At 36.7% G+C, this 25,039-nt stretch overlaps 1 protein-coding gene and 1 pseudogene across 2 annotated transcripts in view; both read left to right on the forward strand.

The window, feature by feature from the left end:
* Nucleotides 1-25,039, forward strand: part of COL25A1 (collagen type XXV alpha 1 chain) — a gene marked incomplete at both ends in the record, with an annotated part of 482,772 nt that overhangs the window by 89,042 nt on the left and 368,691 nt on the right. The gene's annotated exons all lie outside the window — the stretch shown is intronic.
* Nucleotides 11,761-12,098, forward strand: LOC308264244 (microtubule-associated protein 1 light chain 3 beta-like; annotated as a pseudogene). Its single transcript has one exon. The product of its transcript is annotated as a microtubule-associated protein 1 light chain 3 beta-like (transcript).

Raw genomic sequence — 25,039 nt, forward strand, 5'->3', positions numbered from 1 at the left:
GAGGAAAGAAGATTTATTTGCTCATGGTTTCTTTGGAGATTTCCTTGGAGATTGGTTCTGTGTGAGGCTGGTATCTGGATCTCAGGGCTTGGTGGTAGGAGTGGAGAGAGGGAGAATAAGGCTTCTCTCTTCTATCATGGAGGCCAGAAGCAAGAGAGCCAGCCAAGGGAGAAGAAGCCCCATAAAATCCGGAAGGCCATACTCCAGGGTCCGTCCTTCTCCAACCGCACACTACCAGCCCAGGCCACCACCCAGATGGTTAAAACTTTTATAATTGATTTATCCACTGCTGAGATTAAAACACTCATGACTGGATTTCATCAGCTCCAAACACCATTTTATGAGGTCTTCAGGGGCCATTCTGTGTCTAACTATAACCTATAGTCTGAATGTTTGTGTCACCTCAAATTCATGTATTGAAGCCCAGTCACCGATGTATCGATATTAGAAGGTGGGGCCTCTTGGAAAGGCCATGCGCACATGAATGTAGTTCCAATTCAACTGAATTTCAGATTTATTCTTATTCCTTGGAATTTTATTTTTATGAGGCATTTTCTTATCTAAGTTCTGCACAGTCTCTAACACAAGCCACATCTGTTTGCTGGCCTTAGTTGCCAAAACTTTGATATCACTTTAATATTCTCCCACTTATTATTCTGTCTTTTCCAATTATCAAGATAATGGCATCAATGATGATGGCCTCTCACTTAATCTTTAATACTTTTATATCAGGACATGCTTTGCTATTGGCACAGTTTCTATCAGGTATTCATATTTTATGTGAAACCTGGAAAAAGTGAAAACAAAATGTAAAGGTAAGCTTGCTTTTTTCCCATTGGATGCATCAGTAAAAAACATTTATTTATTTATTTATTTATTTATTTATTTATTTATTTATTTATTGGTACTGGGTACTAAGCTATACTCCAGCACTATTTTTTATTCCTTATTTTGAAACTGGGTCTCACTAAATTGCAGAGGGCCTCTCTAAGTTGCTGAGGCTGGCCTCATACTTGTGATCTTTTTTGTCTCAGCCTCCCAAGTACTGTGTATACCCCTACACCAGCTGAAAAAATTTAAATACAACAAAATTTCACATTCTCTCCCTCCTTTTTTGTTAACAATGTCTTATAACTATTATATTAATTATAATTAGCTGATTAAACTTTATTTCTCCAAACCCTTTCAATGTATTTTTAAAAAGCTGATGATAATTCAAAGACTTTATGGGCTAGCACTAACCGGGTCCAGAGACATGGTTCTCTAGTTCTCATTATAGTCTTTTCTCCATCAGCTCATGTTAATTACTTCTTCTATATTCATACTGGGTCTGGTAGTAGCTAGGTGACTGGCTTAACATGTGTCCAGGTCAGGTTTGTGCCATATTACATGTTGCAGAGATGTTCCTGAGAGCAGCAAATTAAATTTTTGTAAACAGAATAATTAATCATTTTTTATTTAATCAGGTTTTATGATAAAGAGCAGATATACAAATATCAGTTGTTTTTGGTGTATTTCTCTCTCTTTTTTTTTTTTTTTTGGTGGTACTGGAGATGGAACCCTTCTGCCTCTGGGTTACACTCCCAGACCTATTTTATATTTTATTTGGAAACAGGGTCTCTCAAGCCAGTGAGGCTGGCTTCGAACCTACGCGATCCTCTTGTCTCCACCTCCCAAGCACGGGGATTACAAGGGTGTGCCACCATGCCCATTTGTATTTCTGTATATAAATAATAAAAGGAAAAACAAAAATTCATAATACTACAAAATATGAATACCAATTATAGTAATTTATAGTCTCCAAAAGATATGTCCATGTTATAATTTCCAGAACTTTTTAATCTTTTAAATTTATTTATTGGTGTATTGTAGTCATACATTTTAATGGGGTACAAGATGGTAAAGACATACATGCACACATCACTCATTTAGCCCTCTCTCTCTCCCTCTCTCCTTCTCATGTTTGGCTTACTGATTAACTTTGATATGTTTATGAATGTACAACATGTACATTAGAGAATTTCCCTCTCCCCTGCTCCCATTCTTCTCAGGTTGCCTTATTTGCTCATCTGTGGTTTCTCCTTCCTTGTCTAGAGTTCTTCCTATGACCCTTTTTTCCTTGCTTCCACAGATTAGGGAGAGCATCTAATTTTTTTTACTTTTTGTGACTGACTAATCTCACTTAACATAATGTTCTCCAGTTCCATCTATTTACCCACAAATGACATAATTTTGTTCTTCTTAATGGCTGAGTAAAATTCCATTGTGTACATATCACATAGTTTTGTAATCCATTCATCTGTTGATGAACATCTTGACTGTTCCATAGTTTGGCAATTGTGAATTGTGTAGCTATGAACATAGATACGCATGCATTAGTTTGGTAGTTTGGTTTCCATTCTTTTGGGTAGATACCCAGAAGTGATATTGCTGGATTATATGGTAGGCTTGTTCCAATTCTTCTGAGGATCGTCCATACCATTTTCCAAAGTGTTTGTACTAATTTGCGATCCCACCAACAAGGTATGAGAGTTCCTACTTCTCCATATCCTCGCTAGCATTTGTTGTTGTGTATTGAATGATTGTCCTTCTAGTTGGAGTTAGGTGAAATCTCAGTGTAGTTTTGATTTGCATCTCTCTGATTGATAATGATGTTGAGCATTTTTTTCATACATTCTTTTGTGAACTATCTATTTAGTTCACTTGTCCAGTTTTTGAATGGATTGTTTTCATGGTGGTGAGTTTCTTGTTTTCTCTATATTCTAGATATTAGTCCTCTACTGGAGGAATAGTTGGCAAAAATCTTCTCCCAGTCTGTTGGTTCTTGGTTGAGGTTCTTGATAGTTTCCTTTGCTTTACAGAAGCTCTTTAGTTTAAAACAATCCCAAAAATGATTCTTCTTTTGATTTCTTTTGGCTTTGGGGTTGATAAAGTTTTTACCTGTGCCTATGTGTTGAAGTGTTGGACCTAGCCCTCTTCAAGGAGCTGCAAGGTCTTTGGTCTGATTTCCAAGTCTTTGATCTGTTTTGAGTTGACTCTTGTACAGGGTGAGAAAGTAGTGTTTATTTCCATTTTTCTGCATATGGTTAACCAGTTTTGTCAATACCATTTGTTCAAGAAGTTATCTTTTTTTTTTTTCCAGTGTATGGTTTTGGCCTCTTTTTAAAAAATCAATTGACTATAAGTGTGAGGATTTGTTTCTGAGTCTTCTGTTCTGCTCCATTGGTCTGTGTCTGTTTTTGTGCCAATACCAAGCTGTTTTTTAAATTTTTATTACTATGGCTTTGTAGTATAGTTTGAAGTCAGGTATTGTGATGCCTCTTGTATGGTTCTTGTTGCTGAGAACTACTTTGGCTATTCTGGGTTTTTTTTGTTGTTGTTGTTCCAAATGAATTTAAGGACTGATTTTTCTATGTCTGTGAGGAATGACCTTGGTAATTTAATGGGCTAAACAGAATAATTTAAAATACTTAAATAGGGCTCATCACTGAGATCCCCAGTATAAAATGAATCATATTTATAAAGCCAGCTACCTTCTGGTTTATCTATTGAAGAGTATATTTTAATTTACTTTAATTTTAAAAATTTATTCTAAATTTCTTTATTTTTTTTATTTGAAAGCAAGTGTTTTTGCCAGCTAAATAGTTTGGAAAATATTTTGAATTTATTGGGCTGTTAAGGTTGGTTTTTTTTTTTTTTTTTTTTTTTTAGTGGTACTGGGGTTCCTGGAAGCCCTTCTACCTCTGGGCTACACTCCCAGACCTATTTTAGACTTTTTATTTGGAAACAGGGTCTCTTAAGCCAGAGCGGCTGGCTTTGAACCTGTGCTATCCTCCTGTCTCAGCCTCCCAAGCGCGGGAATTACAAGCGTGAGCCACCACGCCCGGCAGGTTTTTTAATGATAGAATTGAAAAAAATTTTAAGTAAATATAAAAATGCCCCCATAGTTAAGAACATCTTCTTTGAAAAATCCACAGCATAGTAGTGAAATTAGAGCAATAAAAGTAACAAAATAGGCCACTCTAATCCAGTATAACCTCATTTTAAAATTTTTTGTGTGTCTGGGTGTTAAACCCAGAAGCGTTCTGCCTCTGAGCTGTACTCCTGACTTATTTCAGTTTTTATTTTTGAAACAGGGCCTTGCTAAATTGCTGAGGCTGGCTATGAACTTGTGATCCTCCTGTCTCAGCCTCTCAAGTACTGAAATTGCAGGTGTGTGCCACGATGCCTGGCTTCATTGTGACTTCATTGTGACCTCATCTTATCTCGACCATATCTGCAAAGATTCGACTTGCAAATGCAGTTACCAGCTGGGGCTTGAACATCTCTTTTGGGAGATTAAATTCAACCTGTATATATTGTCTAATTTCCTTACCTCATTTACTATGGCAGCCCACTGAGTTTCATGTTTTTATCTTTGGATCTTGATAAACCGATCACTTGATCCATCCATTCATTCACATAACAAATAAAAGGAATATCTGCTATATGAAAGAATTATCCTAAATAGCAATACAGTAAAGAATAACATAATTTCTGACCTCATTCACTTATATTCTATTAAGCATTGACAGATAACCAAATAAATATATAGAAAAGCCTTAGTATTAACTGTTACAAAGATAAAACAAAGAAGATAAAAAAATATGAAGCAAACAGGCCTGGCCTGTGTGTGGGAGCTACACTTCAGACAGTGTGATCATTGAACTGTACCTCTTGCTGGCTGCCATAAACTTGCCATGTAACTTATTATAAATGTATTTTTAGAAATAATTTATTAAGTCAGAGGAGTTATGCTAATATATTTGACTTTAGAAGGTACAGATCCTGGTTTTGAAGAGGGTCTCTTGCTGTATTCATTCAACAACTCTGTACTAAGTACATACTGTGTTCTAAGAGCTACTAGGTCACTGGATGCCACAGTGAGCAAGAATGAAGTGGTTTCTGCCCTCATGGAACTTTATTTTATAGGTCTTTCTTTAAAATCATGATACAGAGTACAGACATGGATAACATAGAATCAGCAGGTGGTTGGTACGGGCGGGGGGGGATCAGTTTAGATCTGACTTTAACTTAGAATCTTTTTCCTGATCTGTAGGCAAAAGCAGTGAATATAATTAGGTTTTTAAAAGACATTTTCTCATACTCATACCTTACAGACTAAATGTCATGTATTAGAATCATAGGGAGGTAAGAAAATTTCCAGTGAAAGTTTTGATGGCTGACCCCAAATCGTCTATATTGTTCTCCTTTGATTTAATATGTTCCACGGTTACTTTTATAGAAATATTATGGTGGAAAGTGTTGTGAGCTGCATAGCTCAGATGTGAATCATGAAGGCTGGTATAGACTAGGTTCTTTTTGACAGTTGTTTATTGACTTTTAGAATACAGAATAAAAAGAAATCATGTACTTTCACTTAAAAAAAAAACAAATCTTTAGTGGTGGCTGAAATAAATTTGCTTAGTAGCCCTCCTAAAAAATGACCTAAGTTGTTACCCTGATTTCCTGTAGACTCTGTGTATTTGCCAGCTATTGTTTGACTAGGATGAATGAATCTCTGCCAAAGGATTTAAAAGCTCTTTTATAACTATAAAATTCCTTAGTGTACAGAAATGATATTTGTGGAGCTAAATGTTCATCAAAAAGCAATGCATCAAACTAAAGGAAAAGTCTCTGGACACACAGGCTGATTGTACACTTAGATTTTTCTGTGTATCATGTTAAAATAGAACTTATGGAATACATCTGTTACTAGTCTGAAACCAAATGAAACCAGAAATGGACCTGTCAAGCTCGCTCACCTGTACGTGCTGGCCATGTAAGGTTGAAGGGCAGGTAGTTTTGGCATTCACAGAGGGCTTAGGAAGTCTCCTTTCGGCATCTCTGACTTAGACTCACATCACCAGTTCTGATGTTCCTCAGGGTCTTCAGCTCTCCTGAAGCAGAGAATAGGTGACCCTGCTTGTACTCTGTGCTCCATCTCATGCTGATTCTGTTATTTCCCAACTGAGTCTCCTCCAACATGAAAATTATTTTATAGATTTTTTTTACCCGAACAGAGGCTGACAAAGTTCTCTTGTTGAGAGATGAAATATGTACATTTTAATGATTGCAAAATACTGTGTTTGTGTGTAGGCCTTTGCTTAGTATTTTGTTTAACACACTAATAATATAGATTGATTTGGTTTGTACTCTTACTCTCTTAGGGGCTATTTATATGAACTTAATGAAACAGTTTGGGAACAATACTATCTTTACTTTCTTTAGAATTTTTTGGTTCACTACATTAGAAATTTATTTTAATCCTGTTGTATGAAACAACCTCATTGGTATTATGGCAATTTTCAGTGTATTTTACTGTTACCACCTTTTTATTTCCTTGGGGTTAGGTTGTTTAAAATGGACCGTTTATGAGCCTAAGGACATAGATTTAATATCTATGAGTCTGCAGTTTTATTCTCTTTGATAATCTCATATCATACTGTCCCTTTAAACAGCAGCCATGATCTCATCAATCTGAGCATTGATAGTGGTAGAATCCAGACAAAAGGTTGTGGATGTGTTGAAGAGAATTCATCACAACTACGGAATACTATCTTATATGAGTGGATGTCACATTATAGCAGAGTTCTATTTTATTAGTTATTATGAAATATGATTCTCATCTTAGTTGGAACTTTAATTTGTTGGACAACAAAGGGAAGATTAAAGCAAGTTCATAGTTCCAGCAGCAAATGGTAAGTCAGTATATGGTTATTATCTAATAAGCTTTCCCAACATTTAGTGGTTTCAAGAAACGATAGTCATTTAACTTGCTCAAAATCTGCCTCTGGATTGAGCTTGTTTCAGTCTCATGTGGAATCAACTCCTAAGATGCCTCTCATGGTTGGTAAGTTGGTGCTGACTGCTGCTGGGGAGTCTGAATGGGTTATTTACCGGGATTTATAGTTCTCTCCACCTGGGTTCCCACACTGAGCTGTGTGAGGCTTCTCAACAGCGGCAGCAGGTAATAAAAGCTGCCAGTGTCTTAAGGCCTGCGTTGGAATCTGGTTCAACATCTCTTGCACCATATTCTATCAGTCAATTAGACGCAGAGGCCACTTGGATTTGAGGGGAGGTGCATAGATTTCATCCCTTGATGAGAGCAGTGTATCACAGATGTTTCTCATGGTGAGTAGATAGTCATCTCAGTAACACTGTCAATCACAACCCAGCGTGATATAATCAAGGAGATAGGTCCAGTAATTTTTTTTCTTTTTTTTTTTTTGGTACTGGAAATTGAGCCAGGGGCATTCTACCTCTGAGCTATACTCTCAGCCTTATTTATTTATTTATTTATTTATTTATTTATTTATTTATTATTTTGAAATAGAGTCTTAGTTGCTAAGGGCCTTCCTGCTGTTGCTGAGGCTGTCTCAAAACTGAGATCTTATATCAACCTCCCAAGTACTAGAAGGTATATGCCACTATCTCTGGCTAGATCTCTCAATTATTCATGTCCTTCTAACGTATGACTATATAATTCCTATTAAAATATTAAAATAGGCCGGGCGTGGTGGCGCACGCTTGTAATCCCCACGCTTGGGAGGCAGAGACAGGAGGATCGCGCAGGTTCGAAGCCAGCCGCGCTGGCGTAAGAGACCCTGTTTCAAAAATATAAAATAGGTCTGGGAGTGTAGCCCGGAGGTAGAAGGGCTTCCAGGAACCCCAGTACCACCAAAAAAAAAATAAATAAAAAAAAAAAATATTAAAATAGCTGATACTTTATAGATGAGAAAACTAAGGCCAAAAGTCAACCTCCAAGGAATATAATCAGAAAATAAGGGGCTTAGAATTCAAACTATAGGTTTGGTGATATGAAAACCTGTATTTCTACTCCTATAGTAATCTTGAGGCTCAGCCATTGGAAAATAGTGTCAGGCACTGTGCAACAGGGTTGCTTGGCATGCTGCATACACCACAGCCGGTGGGAGCTCCAGGTGGACTCTGGGGTTTCTTAGGACTTGGAAGGAGACAAAACAGCCTGATTAGACATATACTTGGCAAGGGTCATAGGCTCTCCAGTAACTGGGTTGCCTTTCTAACCCTCCTCCTCTTAGGAACTCTGCAAAAGAAGACCATTTTTTTACCTTAACTTTTTTTTATTTTTCAGTACTGGGGATTGAACCCAGGGGCATTTTACCTCTGAGCTACACCTCCAGCCCTATTTTTTTCTTCTTGATTTTGAAATAGGATCTTACTAGGTTGTGGAGGGCCTCACTAAGAGCTGATGCTGGCCATGAACCTGTGATGCTCCTGCCTCCCAAGTACTGGGATTACAAGTGTGAGCCACCATACCTGGCTCCCTTAACTTTCTAGGGAAGTCTTTATAATTATTTTTTCTTACTCTATTTCTTAACATAGGATGAGATGCCTGCTTATGATGATGCCCATCAAGTAAGAATACCTTTGCTCTCCATATCTAGTTATCACCCACCATCTCCCACCCTACGCACTATCCTAAAAGTGTCAGAATGAACGGCTAGCAAGTGGGATGGGAGGCGACCCTGAAGAAAAGTGCTGCTGTTCTTCTTTGCATGCGGGAGGCTTTACCTACCTAGGGCAAGTTGTTTCCTGGAGTACAGACGTGGCATCCTTAAGTATAATAGGAGGCTGACATTCTAGGCACCAGATTGAGGCTTGATTTTGCAGCTTAAAGAAAATATAGACATTTTTATTACCTAAGAGTGATAGAAGAGGGTCATGATTGATTTTTAATCTGAGGCACAGGGGAAACTTGATCCACTGTATGAATGTTAAAGAGATTATGAGAGAAAATTTGGGTTATACTGAGATTTTATCTGTTGGGTCATGTTGATTGAACTTGCCTGCTATCTAAATAAGGTATCTTCAACTAGACTGAATTATTCAGTCTTTCACAGGGTGGGTAGAAACAAAGAGAAAGCTACTTTTTTGATTCTGTGGATGAAACCCAGAGCCTTTTACATACATGCTAGGTAAGTGCTACCACTGAGCTAGCTATACCTTCAGCCCCAAAGCTACCATTTTAAACTCATACTATGCTCTCTTTTTTAATAGAAGATAATTTTAAAATTTTAAGTAAAAGGAGTTCTTTCTAGAAAAAAAGAGATGAACTAGAGTTTCTGCACTAATTTATTAAAATTGTGAAAATTACAGTATAAGAAATTATAGTTCTTCAATAGAAGATAAAGTTCTTTAATTCTAATATTAACTTGCAATTTGTTTTGATAATTATACTATTAGGAGCATTTTAGCCTTTAAAAGGACTTTTTTTTTGAGATTCCTCCACTTCATGTTATAATCTACCCTTTCACTTTACAAAACTGGCTCATCCTTGGACTATAACAAAATTAAAACTAATTTATAACAGAGATCACATATTATTTTTAATATTTATTTTTGAAAGCATTATTTTGTTTTGTTGAAAGTGTAGCATTAGCTGAGAGTAAACATATACTTTTCTAGGGAGGATGCTACATTATATAGAAATGCTCCTTGTTTTTATTGTAAGGATAGTGAGTGTTTTATTTAACAAAAGTTATGGAAAGAAAGCAAAAGATATTTCTTAATGTCATTATAAATAACATTTTTGGTTCTGTTGTATAAATCTTGGAAATGAACCATTTTCTGAAAAGATAGCAAAATTTATTGCCACATATCTAAAACGAAATATAGCGTATTCATTAAGGTTTTCTATTTCATTTTGTATTTTTCTGTTGCCTTTATTCTTATGGAGTAAAACACTGATTGGGATAAGACTTTTATCTCTGAAGAAGTTCACTGTGTTCTCCAGTTAAATACATTAGGGAGGCTCATTATCTTATGGCATAATCTCCTATCAGCTGTTTGGTACAATAAAAATAAAGTCCTTGCCATTCAGTATTGTTATGTGATTAGCGTCACCTGCTTTTGGAAACAGAAATAGATATGAGCTTATTCTGAGTATGAATGGAGCAGCATAGCACCCTTGTTTTGGGGTCGTCCTTTTTCACAGGGAACTCTAACACAGGCTGCTGAATTTTCTTATCAATAATTATTCAACATCATTTTGCTTGAACAGAGATCAAGAAGAAGACCTTAAAAATTTTCTATATCACATGTCATACAAATGAGTGTTTGGTTAATATGATTAACAGTGCAGGACTAAGACATTTTATTCAGTTGACTACTGACTGCTTTTACCCCCCTTTTTTCAGCACAGTACTAATACCATGAGGTAAATAAGTGTAAGAAATTGTTGTTTTGTGTGTAAATGAGAAGAGAGAAAATAGAGAAAATGAATTTTTCGTGTGAGATGGTTCTATCATGCACTGCAGTTTCTGGCTCTCAGTGTTATAGAAATCCAATTTGGTGGGATAAAGGAAAGCTACAGAGACTTCTGTACTTGTGGAAATAAAAACATTTATCACTTTTCTCCATAATATGATTCTTTATAGTGTCTTCAACAAATTAATGATCTTTCTTACATAACAGTATATTAGCACTTTTTGACAATCCAAAGAACATTATGCTGATAAACTTTTTAGAAAAAAATCACCTGAATGATATATAAATCTGAATTTTTCTTATTGACTAATATTTTCTTTCTTGGAAAAGAATTTTCCTTGCAGGGATCTCTAAGTTCTATTAGGCAGAGTGTGGTGGAGGCTGAATCTACAAGGTGTGCAGGGTCTGCAAAAAGGAAGCCCTCAGTACACCTGTGTTGACTGAGCCAGACAGAGGGCATAGAGTGATAGTGACTTCATTACTTCAGATGTCTCAAGTTACCCATATGCAGAGGCATACATTTTAGGTTATAGATGGAACTCATTCTTCCATCACTGCAGTTTTTCCCAGAGTAATGCAAGACTCATTTCAAAGTTATTCATTATGTTTTGGCTGGTCCTGTGGTATGATTTTCATATTATCACATGCTATACTCTAGTTAGCAGGGGGCACATAGCATGGTTACACTTGTGGTGTTTCTATTTCTTTTTATATCACTCTGTTAAGCTTCAGGGCAGCCTAGTTTATGATAAGTAGGAAAAATGGTGGACTAGGAAAGGCCTCCCAGTGATTTTGGAGAGAGTTTAAGAATGTCTTGAGAAGTCTTGTCATAGTGTCATGTTGAAGAGCAGTTCTTTCAGAGCATGCCTCGATACTGTTACTGTTGTTGGTAGGACTGCCCCACAAAACCTGACTTTAAATGTGTATTTGGGTGAATTATAAATTTGCTAGGGAGAATATGGGTCATAGGAGGAACTCTAGATGAAGAAGGAGAAACTGTAGTTGAGCAAATAAGGCGACCTGAGGGTGATGGGAGGGGGGAGGAGGGACATTCCCTAATGTACATGATGTACATTCACAAACATATCAAAGTCAATCACTAAGCCAAACATGAGAAGGCAGGATGGGGAGAGAATGGGGTGGGAATTGGTAAGGGATAATTGGGTAATGTGTGCATGTATGCCTCTACCATCTTGTACTCCATTAAGATGTATGACTACAATGCACCAATAAAAAAATTAAAAAAAATTAATGCTCACTTTCTTTTGTCTTTTTTCTCCCTTGTCCTAAATATTCTTTAACGAGTACTAACAAGTATGGTTAGCAATCACTAACTCATTGAAATAGAATTAACATGGAGTTTGAATTATGGGACAATGTTTAGTATTCATTTCAAATAATAGTTGACACAAGGGAAGTGGTTGTCACTAGAGACAGACCCCCCGAAGCCGTCCCAGGGCTTCCTACACCATGTCATTGGAGAAGACCTTCAAGCAGTGCTGCAACTTCCAACAAAGAGTTGAAGAATTTTGGCTTATCGGAAAGCAGCATCCCACCAAGATCCCATTGATAACAGAAGCTACAGGGGTGACAAACAGCTCCCAGTCTTAGATAAAACCAAGTCTGACTATGTCAACATGAGCTAGCTCATCAAGGTAATTAGAAGGTGCTTGCAGCTCAACTCTAACCAAGCCTTTTTCCTTCTGGTGAATGGGCACAGCATGGTGAGTGTGTCCATACCCATCTCAGAGGTGTATGAGAGAGAGAAGGATGAAGACAGGTTCCTGTACACAGTGTATGCCTCCTAGGAGAACTTTGGCATGAAGTGCTTTGCATGAGATTAGAAGTGTGCGTCTCAAGTTTTTTTAAGCCCTCACCAAGGAGAAAAAGGGATGTCATCAACCAGATTGATGGTTCCTCTAGTCCAGGTTCTCAGAACAACCATCTTCCCAGCAGCCCTCGGAGGCCTTTTGTATTTCACACAGAACCCAAGCTCCACACAAGCATGTAATTTTGGAAAGCTCTTGTATTTAACATTGGCGTCTTGTCTTCACATTTTAGACGTTTAAAAATAAAATACTTTGCATTCTAGGTTGCCCCCCAAAAAGTTAACTTGTCATTGATATTTTCTCTGATATTACCTGAACAGATAAAGCAGCTATTTTCAAACTAACTTGCTGAAAGAAAAGCCATGCAACAGAAAATTAGCATTTTGAGAAATTTCAATGACAAATGACTTTCAGTACCTGGGCCATATTGCAGGTGTTTTGTCAGTGATGGTAGCAGTGGGAACAAGCCTCAGGAATGCATGTAGAACTGCTCTGAGGACCTGGGAGGATCCTCTTGCAATCCACTGGAGCTCCACTCTTACCTTGCACCACTGTAGCTGTGCTCCAGGAAGACTGCCAAAATGTTAAAGCTCCCCCTGCAACCCCCACAGCTAATTGATGAACTGATATGGGATGCTTTAACTCAGCCATATCACATATCCATGGTGACTTAGGAGCAGCTGGCACACTCTTTGCTTGGTACCTTTCTAAAGCAGCATGGGGTATGTGGAAACCATTGGTCCTTTACCTAAAAGCAAAGAGCTCTGTTAATCCCAGAGTGAAGGCGAATAGTATGTTAACCAGGGCCACAAACATGCTGAATATCAGGTAAAGGGCTATAATTTATAGTCTGGATTGATAAAATTCTGGGTTATTTTTGTTTACAACCATCAAATATTTCTAAATTCTCAGCCCAAATTAGGTACCTAAAGCACATTTTTGTACACAACTTAGGAATGTTAACTAGAAGAACCTCAAGGTCAAGTTCAGCAGGTGGGATGGGTCCTCCGGGCCACTGATGTGCTGGAGCAGAAAGTGGACTTGAGGGCATCCTCAGACTTCCAGGGCTCTCCTTGTCCTGCTAGTCCCCTCCAGGTTCTTGCCAAATCTGCTTTGCACTTGAAGGTGATTGAAATGGGTCTCACTGTTAAGCTGTCAACTGAAACCCGTGTGATTTAGAGGCTTTTGTTCATTCCAAAATCTGGATCCTTTTAGAGCACTGGGGATGGTCAAGCAGCACCACATCTGGATTTACCCCCAATTAATGGAAAAGTGTTGTCAGGTGCACAAGATGAAATTTTTGTTAGAAAGGTGGTCCTTTGCTGCCAAAATTTTGTTGTGGGTAATGAGCTTTCTGGTGTTGCACAGAAAGCCCTTGGAAAACATTATAAGGAATTATACCATCTTGAATTTGTTTTTCACATAGGTTATCTCATTTGCCTTTATAATATCAGTGTGAAAAAGTTTGTGGCAGGTTTAACTATCACTTCTTTTTATGGTGAGACAAAATGGAATGCCAAGGGTAATCAAAAGGCCGCAAAATGTTTGTTTGATGGGATTTTTTTTCCAAATAGATGCAAGTACTTTATAGATATCTGAACTTATGATTATTACATGAGAAAGCTATTTTTTAAGGGTGAGCTTGTATGGAACAACCATTTTCCTAGGTTTCTATTAAAGCCTACATTTTAAGTGTATTTTTGATGAATTGAAAGGACTATGAATGAAAAAGAATATGTTCTGGAAAATTGAGTTAAGATAATCTTGTTCTTACTCCCTGAAAACTGGAAATTTAGCTTGCCTAGCAGTTTGAAACAGAACCAGATGTTATTTTCCAGGGCAGAAAGCCTGACGTGAGCACTTGGGTCATGGAATCTGGGGTTGAGCCAGACATGAAGCATTGTTATTATATTACATCAGAGACTCTGTGAAGAAAAATGATGTAAAATTATGGAGAGTGAATTGGTCTCTTTAGAAAAAGAGTGTTTAGTAAATTGGCCATGTTGTCAAGAACCCCTGAATTATATTGAAGGAAAGTGTTAGGTGAAACTTTATTAGATAGAATACAGGTTTCCTTGAGGCGAAAGGGAATCGAAACGCACAGTGTCAACCAAGGAAGAAGTCGATATCCTCTCTTGCAAGTCTGGGCAAGTGATCAGGGTGGCCTGGCTTCTAGCCTACAGTGGCAGCGGGGCCCAGGATCCCTCTGCCTTCTGTTTTTGATCCAGGCTTTTGTTTCATAGTCTAAGATGACTATTCCTATTTTCTAGTCACTGGGGACAGGGAGAGAGGTGATGGAAAACCTGGTCTTTTTGTTTTTTTGGATTTTTTTGAGTGCACAATCCAGAAGTCCTACATATCAATGTCAGTCTACAACCCATTGACTGAAATTCAGTCCCATGATCACGTTTAGCTTCAGAAGAGGTTGGGAAAGATAGTCTTTAGCGAGGTGGCCATATAGCCAGCTAGAAGAGGAAGAGCAAGGAAAGAATGGATATGGAAAAACTAGCAATTCTCCAGAACAGAAATGTATTGTGGCCAGTATGTAATCTACTTTGATGTATAAACTGGTCATCTTAGAGCTAAATGTTATGAGGCCAATTGATGATGAATGTATACACTGTAAATGTTCGTTAATTCTGTTGAGACTCTTGATATAGCTGAGTTATTAGAATAATGAATTATGTACTACTCTGTGTGTGTGTGTGTGTGTGTGTGTGTGTGTGTGTGTGTGTATTTTGCACACACGATACTGGAGATTGAACCCAGGGACATTCTATCTCTAAGTACTCCCAGACCTTTTAATTTTAATTTTAATTATTTATTTATTTATTTATTTTTGTAGTACTGGGGATTGAACCTAGGAAAATCCTACCTCTGAGCTACACCCCCAACCCTATTTTACTTTTTATTTTAGTTTGAAGCAGTGTCTCACTATGTTGCTGAGGCTAGTTGAGAACCTGCAATCCTGTCTCAGTCTAGATTACAGCTGTGTGCTACCATGTCCAGCTGAAATTTGTATTTTTATTATGGGCAAACACAAGTTTATTATTTTTTTGTCTGATGATTTCATTGTGATAATGAATTTTTTTTATAAAAACAAACATATATACATTAAGATAATGAAGTTTAGAGAAAGAATTAAGAACTTAATTACTTACCCACTCTGTTACAACATCAGATTTATTAGTCACGATAGAATCAGAAATACCATTTAGTTCCAAAAGAGGTTAGTGAAAAAATTCGCATTGAACCAGAGTATTGGGAACATTTTCTGGGGGCACTGGTATGTATCCTTTCCATCATTTTTTGTCTTTATTTTGTAGATATTGAACAAACTTAAATAAGTTTTGTCAGCATACCTTTAAAATAGTTTTATTGATCACATAACCAGTGAAAGATATATGCAAGTATGGAAATATCACAGTGAATTTCATTAACTTGCACAATTAATATGTTAAAAATTATAATGAAATAAGCATATATGCCATTTAGGGAAGATAAACTTCTAGAAAACACATATCTACAAATGCTACAGCAAAAATTTTATTAACACTTCTTTATCATTTCTCATCATTATCCACTAAATTAACTACATGATAAAAATGTTTTTATTTACAGGATAGAACTTCTAAAAGTATCAAGTCTTTTCCTGCTTGATACTGTTGGGAAAAAAATAGCCATAATGTGTCTATAGACTTATGTTTATTTCTGTAAAACCAAAGTTTTCTATGGGTTTAGTCTGTTTAAACTGCATAATTGGTCATATAACCTTAATGCAAATTCTTAACTTATCTGATTATTGCTGGTGATAGTCATTTTTATTGTCATAATTACTATTATCATGTTTTGCTTTTTTAGTCCTAATAAAAAGAATGTACTAAATAGGCCATTTTTCAAATTATTCCTAAGCATGAAGGAAAAAAGCTCTCTGTTTGTGATATTTACCTGATTCATTGGTATAGATTCAGAATTATATCAGATTATAATACAAAACTGATAACATATCATATTCCAGCTTGTAGTAACTCAGTCACCTTGGGATCCTTTAAGTTATAATCCTGTCTTTTAAATCAAACTCACCACTAAGGAAACAACCCAATCAAAAATGGGCAAGTGAACTAAATAGATAATTCACAAAAGAAGAAATTCAAATGGCTAATAAATTATGAAAAATGTTCAACATCATTAGCAATCAGAGATGCAAATCAAAACTATTCTGAGATTTCACCTAACTCCAACTAGAAGGGCAGTCATTCAAAACACAACAACAAATGCTGGTGAGGATGTGGAGAAGTGGGAACTCTAATACATTGTTGGTGGGATCGCAAATTAGTACAACCACTTTGGAAAACAGTATGGAGAAGAATGGGAATGAACCTACCATATGATCCAGTAATACCACTTCTAGGTATCTACCCAAAAGAATGGAAACCAAACAAACTACCCAACTAATGCTTGTATGTCTATGTTCATAGCCACATAATTCACAATTGCCAAACTATGGAACCAGCTAAGATGTCCATCAACAGATGAATGGATTACAAAGCTATGGGATATGGACACAATGGAATTTTGTTTTGTCCTAAGAACAAAATCACGTTGTTTGTAGGGAAATGGATGGAACTGGAGAACATTATGCTAAGTAAAATTAGTCAGTCACATAAAGTAAAAAAAAAAATTGGATGTTCTCCCTAATATGTGGAAGCTAAGGAGAAAAGGGGTCATAGGAAGAACTCTAGATGAGGAAGGAGAAACCATAAGTAAGCAAATAAGGTGACCTAACTGAGGGGTATGAGAGAAGGGAAGAGGGAAATTTCCTAATGTCCATGATGGAAATTCACAAACATATCAAATTCAATCACTAAGCCAAACATGAGAAGGAGAGAAGTGGGGAGGGAATTGGGGAAGGGCTAAACAAGTGATGGGTACATGTATATCTCTATCATCTTGTACTCCATTAAGATGTGTGACTACAATGAACCAATAAAAAGAAATTTTTAAGTCATATTAATGTAGATATATAGTATCAAAAATCATAATGCTATAATAAAGATATTTTTCTGCCCTATCCTTTCTCCACTTTTTCGCTCCACTGAAGCAGTGACTTTGAAACTAGTTAGCTATTATTTCTGTTATTTACTTATTTCTGCAGAACAGATTTGAAGACCAATATCTTTATTTTAAATCATCTGTGCACACTTTCTAGTGGTATCTACCTTTTATAATGAAGATTTTTCTTTCTCTCATCCTGGCCTAATGTAGCTATTTCTGTCTCTGTGTAGATTGAATCACATACAGGTATATGTGCACTTAAAGGTAAAGATATGAATCTATAGATAGATAGTGTATATTGTAAATACTCTCTCCTGATCATAGCATGCCATTTCATTCTTTTAAACAGTGTCTTTCAAAAGAGCAAATGTTTTAGTTTTAAAGATGTCCAACTTTCCTATTTTCTATTTCACTGATAGTGCTTTTGGGTTTTATCTGACAAGTCATTACCAAACCCAAGGTCACAAGGGTTTTCTTTTATGTTATCTTCTAGGTGTTCACATTTTACATTTAGGTCTGTGAATTTTTTAAGTCTTTTATAGGTTTTATAAGTCTGTGAGTTTTTGTGAAAAGTATAAAGCTTGTATTTAGATTCATTATTTTGCATGTGGATACTCAGTTCTATCTGCACTATTTGTTGAAAACACTCATCTTTTCCCATTGAATTACCTTTGTTTCTTTGTCAGTGATCAACCGATGGCATTTGTGTGGCTACTTTGGAGCTCTCTTTTCTGTTCTGTTGTTCCATTTGCCTATTATTTCACCAGTACCACACTCACTTGACTACTGTAGCTTTGCAGTAAGATTAGAGGCTGTATAATGTCAGCCCTCTAACCTTGTTCTTCAGTATTGTGGCAGCTAGTCTGTTTGTCAGTACCCACATAATAGCTTAGTGAGATTTTGAGTGGGATTTCATTGGAGTATAGGTCAAATTGGAAGAACTGACATCGTAAATCAAGTCTTTTCATCTCTTTGCACAGAATATCTCTCCATTTTTGCAGTTTTTTGATTTTATTCCTCATAATTTTGTCATTTTCCTCATAAAGACCTTGTATATCTATTACTTTCCTAGGCTTAAACCTATTGGTTTTGTTTTGTGCATGTGAGTTTTCTACTAGCAATGTAAGTGATGTGTTCCTTTAAAATTTTATTTCAAAGTCCAATTGTTTATTGCTGACACATTACAAAGCAAATGACTTCATTCATTAACTCATGTATATTATAAACTTTCTGTAATTTTTAGTTCTAGGAGTTTTTTGTTGACTCTTTGAGATTTCCTACATTATCAATAATGTCATCGGTGGAAAAGACCATTTTATTTCTTTCTTCCCAAACTGTATGCCTTTTATATCATTACCTTGTCTTATTGCATTAGTTAGGACTTCTAGTGATGTTGACTAGGAGTGGTGAGAAGTGACATTCTGGCCTTTGCCTTGTTCTTAGAAGAGAGCATCTAGTTTCTCCCAATTAAGTATGAAGTCAACTGTTTTTTGTAAATATTCCTTCCATAGTTGAGGAAGTCCTCCTTCATTTTTAGTTTGCTGTGAGTTTTGGGGATGAATAGATGCTAGATTCTGTCATTTTTGATATATATATTTTTGATCATATACAAATTTTTTCTCCTTGGCCTGTTATGTGATGGATTACTTTAGTTGAATTTTTTTTTTTTTGTGGTACTGGGGTTCCTGGAAACCCTTCCACCTCCAGGCTACACTCCCAGACCTATTTTTATGCTTTTTAATTTGTAAACAGGGTTTTTTAAGCCAGCGTGGCTGGCTTCAAATATGTGCGATCCTCCTGTGTCTACCTCCCAAGCGCGGGGATTACAAGTGTGCACCACCACACCCGGCTATTTTAGTTGATTTTTGAATGTTGAACCAATCTTGCATACCTGGTATAAATCCCACTTGATTGTGGCATGTGATTCTTTTACTATATTATTTAATATTTTTTTTGCTAATTTTAACTCCATTCTTTATGATAACTTACTGTACCAAGTCTACCTACCAGAAAAAAATGTACACTTATTTTTCAAAGCAGTGTTATGTTAAGTTAGTACTGAATACAGATAGGATTTGGGAATGGATTTAGTATAGTTTATGAGGAATAGGAAATTAAGACTTGAGATTTGTTGAGAAAACTAATGAAAGAAAACAAGGGAAAGAAATAAATATTAAAAATATGTTTATTTTTTGTGGATCTGGTGCCATGCCCAGAAGGAAGTATCTATTAAAAAACCGAATAAACAGAAACTAAATTGAGGACAAAGGTTTGGGGAGTCATGTATGTATGACAGTGATAGTTAAAGTTATATAGGTGGATGAGATGGTTTTGATGGAGAGGGAAGAAAGGTGAAAGGTTAGAAAATGACCCTCAGGGATGCTTAGAGAAGTCCAAACAAGAAAAAGTGACTGAGACTGCACAAGTTATAGGAAAACCAAAACAATATGATACCAGAATCAAGAGCAATTGGAAGGGTTAGGGATGATAGCACTGAACATTAAAGAAAAATTGAAAACAACTGACAATTACAAACTTATTGATAGAATTTTTTTCCTTAAATGTATTAAATGGAAGCCAGAAGTCATAGGTAAAAGGGAAGTGGAGGCAATAATTATGGACTTTGGTCTCTGAAGACTCTGTAAAGAAAGAAGTTAATGCAGTCACAGTGTGGTTGAAGGCAGTGTCTCACCATCAGCGTGAGCCGCTCTGATGCTCTGTGAAGAGCCACTCAATAAAGACATTGATGATGTAAAATGGGAAGTGAACAACACAATGCTACTGCCTCAAAGTAAGATGACAGTTGTGTGATTCGTTACTGATTTATCTACCATTTAGAAAGTCTTATACTTTAATATATGAAGGCATATCAGTTCAAGGAGGCTAGCTTATTCTGTGATAATCCAGTCCCCAGACTGGAGCAGTTTAACTCGGGTGTATTTCTCGCTGACACTTCATGTATATCATGTAATGGGTCAGCTAGGAGTTTTCTGCAGTCGCGTTGTTCAAGGACCTTTGCTAACAGAGCAGACTTCTTCCTGAACACGTAAAGCTGCCCTGACAGAGCGGGAGAACTTTTAAAACTTCTAACTCCCAAGTGACTGTCAGTTCCTTTAATGCATTTTTCACTGGCCAAATCATGTCACATGACCATGCTGCTTTCCAAAGGGCAGAGAGATAAAATCCTAACACATACCAGGAGTAGGAGCTACACAGGGGGGTTGCAAATACTCCTAGGCTGCCATAAGTTGTGTACACATTTGTCTTGTTGTATTGATTGATAGCTACCAAAATATTTGTGGTCACTTCTATCAAAAGTTAGGCCATAGGCTTTTCTTTATCCCATAACCCAACACTGCTCCTAAGAGGAGAATAGGATTAAATATATCTAATTTCCATTGACAATACCATTCTCAGAAATGTGCCATTTATGTGTCGGAAGTACACATGATGGTGGTATTGAGATAAAAGGAATACATCATATTTTACAAGTTGTCACTTTAAAAAATTAAAGTTAGAAATAATGAGATTCGTTAGAACACTTTTGATAAAGAATGAGTTGACTAAAAATCCTGTACATTGTTTTAAAATTCTGTTAATCTCTTTACAAATGTCAAGCGCTGTGAAGGAGGGAGGTGGAAGGTGAAGCAGAGATCTGAATGTGGCTGCAAGATCAAGATCCCAGGTGGACGGCTCCGCTGCTCACGGTGGCCTCGCTACTTACCCAGCAGGGCACATTTTCTTAGCATAGATTCTGTCTTCAGTTGAAATTCATTAATGCTATATAGGGAAATATTTTGTGTTTAGAGCCAGAGCTGTACTTTATTATCATAGTTTCAAGTACCAGACTAATCTTCTGAATCTGACAGATTCTTCACAAATGTTCATATTAGAAGTCTTCAGGGAAGCTTCCCAGACATTTGTAGCATTATTAAGGATTTAAATTGTAAACCATTTTAAGTGTGGGCATGACAGGAGTAGCAATTTTATGGATTTTGGAACATTTTTCTCATCACAGCTGAAAGAGATTCATCTGTAACACTTTGCTGTCTCTGTTAGGAAGTGAGGCTTTAGGGCCAGTGGACACAATCAGGTGTTATTATTGCAATGTGACATTCATTTCCTTGTGTCCTCTATGGACTTTGCCAGTTCTCTCTAGGAGTAGATTGTTCAGTGAGTTTTACCTGGTGATCAGTGAGTTGAGAGCAAAAGGAGGTGCTCTTTACAGTACTAATAAAGTTCATCTGGAACACTTAGAGATGAAATCTAATGTCAAGAATCCTGCCAGAGAGATAAAATGGAGTGTGTTTTGAACACTGGTTTTCTATTAAGTACATGGGATTACTAGCTGCATGTCAGCTTTATGTATGTGTGAATGGAAAGTGTCTGATGCATCTAATAAAGTAGATTTTGCTGTTCATGGAGCCAGGAGGAAATTTTGAGTTATTTCTCAAGAGGGCCTTCCTGGTCTATCTTGTGTTAACAGATCTACAAAAGAAGTCTGCATTGGTCGGAGCCCTTGCTCACCTCAGAGACAACTGGGATATGACAAAGCGGGAAAGGTTCAAAGGAAAAGCAAACATAAAAGTACAAGGGAAAATTGCTTTTAAGATGTATGTAATCAAGGGGAAACAAATCTTGTTATCAAGGTACAGAGCTTGTTTAAATCGGGTTTTTATTAATGAGAGTGTGTATGGCATGGCTATAACATTTACAACACGTCAAAATTTCATATGTAATATGCATAATCTTGGTTTATGCTAGTGAGGCATTCCACTGATACTTGTTAATTACTTAATTTCATGGAATATAAAATGTTTTGACAGGATGAATAATTTACTCATCTGGTGAATTAGTCACTGTCAATCTATAACCGTCTCCCTGTAATGTACTCTGTGTATTGTCAGGTATTAAGTCTTAGTTGATTTCAAAGACTCTGGACACATCTGTTGGCCTGGTATGTTAAGGGAAATAAGGATTTAGAAACAGCCTGTGTAATATTAGTTTTATGAAAATAAGATTTAGGCTTTTGAATCTGTCTCTCTGTGAGTGCTCGCAAATTTTAATGTGAATTTTAAAAAAGATTGTCCCATGACTTTAAATATTTAATATACGGTTTGATAAATATATTTGTAGAATATATATGAGATTAACAGATTTTAAATGGACCAAAAGTGACAAGAAATGTCAATACTATCTATCCAAAAGAACATTTACAAAGCACCAATACAAATTTTGAAAAACATTTTTTAATTTTAACATTATATGAGAATTATGTTAGAGACTAGCCTCTTTGAAGGAACTCTGGCATTTTTCAGTGTCCTCATCCTGACAAACAAATTGTCCAGCAAGTGGCTGTGTGTGTGTGTGTGTGTGTGTGTGTGTGTGTGTTTGTGTGTGTGTGTGCTGCTATGGAGCACTGTGGCTTTCTTGTTAAACTCACTAGTAAAGTAGTAGTTTTGATGAAGTTAATTCATCTATTCTTATGTCTTCAACATGCACAGGAGGATGCTTTAAAATAACTTTATTTCATCCATGAGCTACACTCAATTTTTATAGATGATAGACCTTATTTTATTTTTTTTTAAAATTTTTTATGGTACTGGGGATTGAACCTAGAGGCATTCTACCTTTGAGCTACATCCCCAGACCAATTTTATTTCTTATTAGGAAACAGAGTCTGACTATGTTGTTGAAAGCCTCACTAAATAGCTAAGGCTGTCCTTGAATCTGTGATCCTCCAGTCTCAGTCTCCCAAGTACTAGGATTATAAGTGTGCACCACCATGCCCGGCTTAGATGACAGACTTTGTATTCCTGAGGCCAAATTAAAAATAAAACCTTCCAAAAGTTTGGAAGTGGAAAGTGCTATCATAATTTTTGTATGGAATTCTGGTAGAGATGCAACTGAGGCTACATGGCTTGTGTCTGTGTTTTTACCTATATGAAAGTCAAGGCATTTAACATATGTAAGACATATTTTTATACATATGTGTTCATATACATACTGTTATGGTATTTTTATATTTATTCCTTCATATGTAACAAACTATGAGAGAATCCTAGGGAGTAAACTTTAGGCATCCAGACTGTGCATGTTCTTTAAGTGCTACTTTGCTCTTAAAGAGGCAAGAAAGGATGGATGTCTGGTTGAGTTTCCTTTCAACACTAGTGGTGAATTGCCAAAGGTCTCAGATCCCTATAATGGAGGTACACTAGGTTTATTTGGCTGATCCCAGCAACCTGTGTGTGAGGCATGGATAGCATCTATGAATCAAGGGTGGAGAAGAGTCCAAACCCATTAAACTAGGAAAGAAATACTATTTACTACTTGGGGAATTATTTCCTCCATTTCTGTTGCTATTTAAGAGACAGGACAGTGGGCAACATAGGGATCTATATGTATAAAATTAAAAAGAATAGCTGGAAGTCCTTATGCTGGGAGCCAAGTACTCTATCCCACACTCATGTCCTGTACAAAATATAGGAAAATGAAAAACATATGGGGTGACTTGTTGAGTTGATTTTTATTCTGTACTCTATTCTTGTTATGGATTTGTTTTCAGAATCAAATATTCTGAGTGATTTTTGGTGGATGCACACGGGTTTGAAAACATCACAGCATGTGGGACCCAGTAAAACACGAATTTTATTTGTTTTCCTTGGCTTCTGTGTGTCATGATCTGTTCAATATGACAGACGGGGAAACAGTAAATTCTAGCAGGGTCTTAGGGCTGAGTCATGAACTTCTCTTTGGCAAAGTTTAGTAATGAGAATTGGACTCATATTCAACTTGGCCCTTCCATTTGTGCAAGTCAGTTTACTTGGTTTTCATTTCTTATGCTGTTAAGTCTGGAACTTCTGATCCTAGTAAGCACATCCTACTTCATTAAAAAAAAACCAACTCCATGTGAAGTGCTATTCCCTCCTATGACATAGAGAACATTAGGATCTATTAAGATAAAAATATATAAAGTACTAGTCAATTGTTGCTTAATAATTCAGCATAACAAGCTATCACACAAAAAAGCATATGTTAAGTTTACGCCTCTGTGGGTCAGCTGGAGTGCTGCAGCTCTAGACTGGGCTCATTTGGGCTTCTCGTGGGAGCTCCTCTCTCCACATTCTCTCTCCGTTCTCCAAGGACCAGTGGCCTGGGTCTGGCATGTTCTTATTTCAGTGGTCATGTATAAGAAAGTCAGCTTAAACACACATATGCACATCAGTATTTGGATGGCAGAGTGTGTCACATTTCATATACTAATATTCTGTTGGCCCGAGTATGTTTTGTGAATAAATCTAAAGTCAAGGAGAAGAGAGATATTCTTGTTCTCTTTAGTAGGAGGAATTGCAAAGTCACATGGTGTAAAGTATGTAGATAGAATACGTTTTAGAGATTTGGGGCCAGTAGCACAATCTATTACAAAGGTCTTGCTTATTTTACACTTGTTTGATAAGAACAGAGCATACAGATAGATGGACTGATGCAACCTAAGGAAGTTAAAAGGAACTTAGTGCAGTCTGTTTCCTAATGTAATTTCCTAGCTCGTGTCTTTCTCCTGTCATCCCTCTGTGTGTTTCACAGGGTTAGGATGCTCATCTTTCATCCATCACATTATTCCCAGGCTCCAGATTAGTTCTCAGCATGGAAGCTTAGCAAATACTTTTACAGCGAATTAGTGAACCTTATCAAAAGCTAGGCTTTTCAAGTCAGTTGAGATAATAGATGAACATAGTTGTAAACATCTCTAGAGCCCTTATGATATACACTCTCATTAATACTGTGTAGATATGACATTGTTAAAAAAAGAATAACCTCGGACCTCAAAGACCAGTAGAATAGTGGAAGGAGGTTGAGGGAGGGAG

Source organism: Muscardinus avellanarius (genome assembly GCF_963383645.1).
Source record: "Muscardinus avellanarius genome assembly, chromosome: 6".
In the NCBI taxonomy this organism is placed as follows: Eukaryota; Metazoa; Chordata; class Mammalia; order Rodentia; family Gliridae; genus Muscardinus; species Muscardinus avellanarius.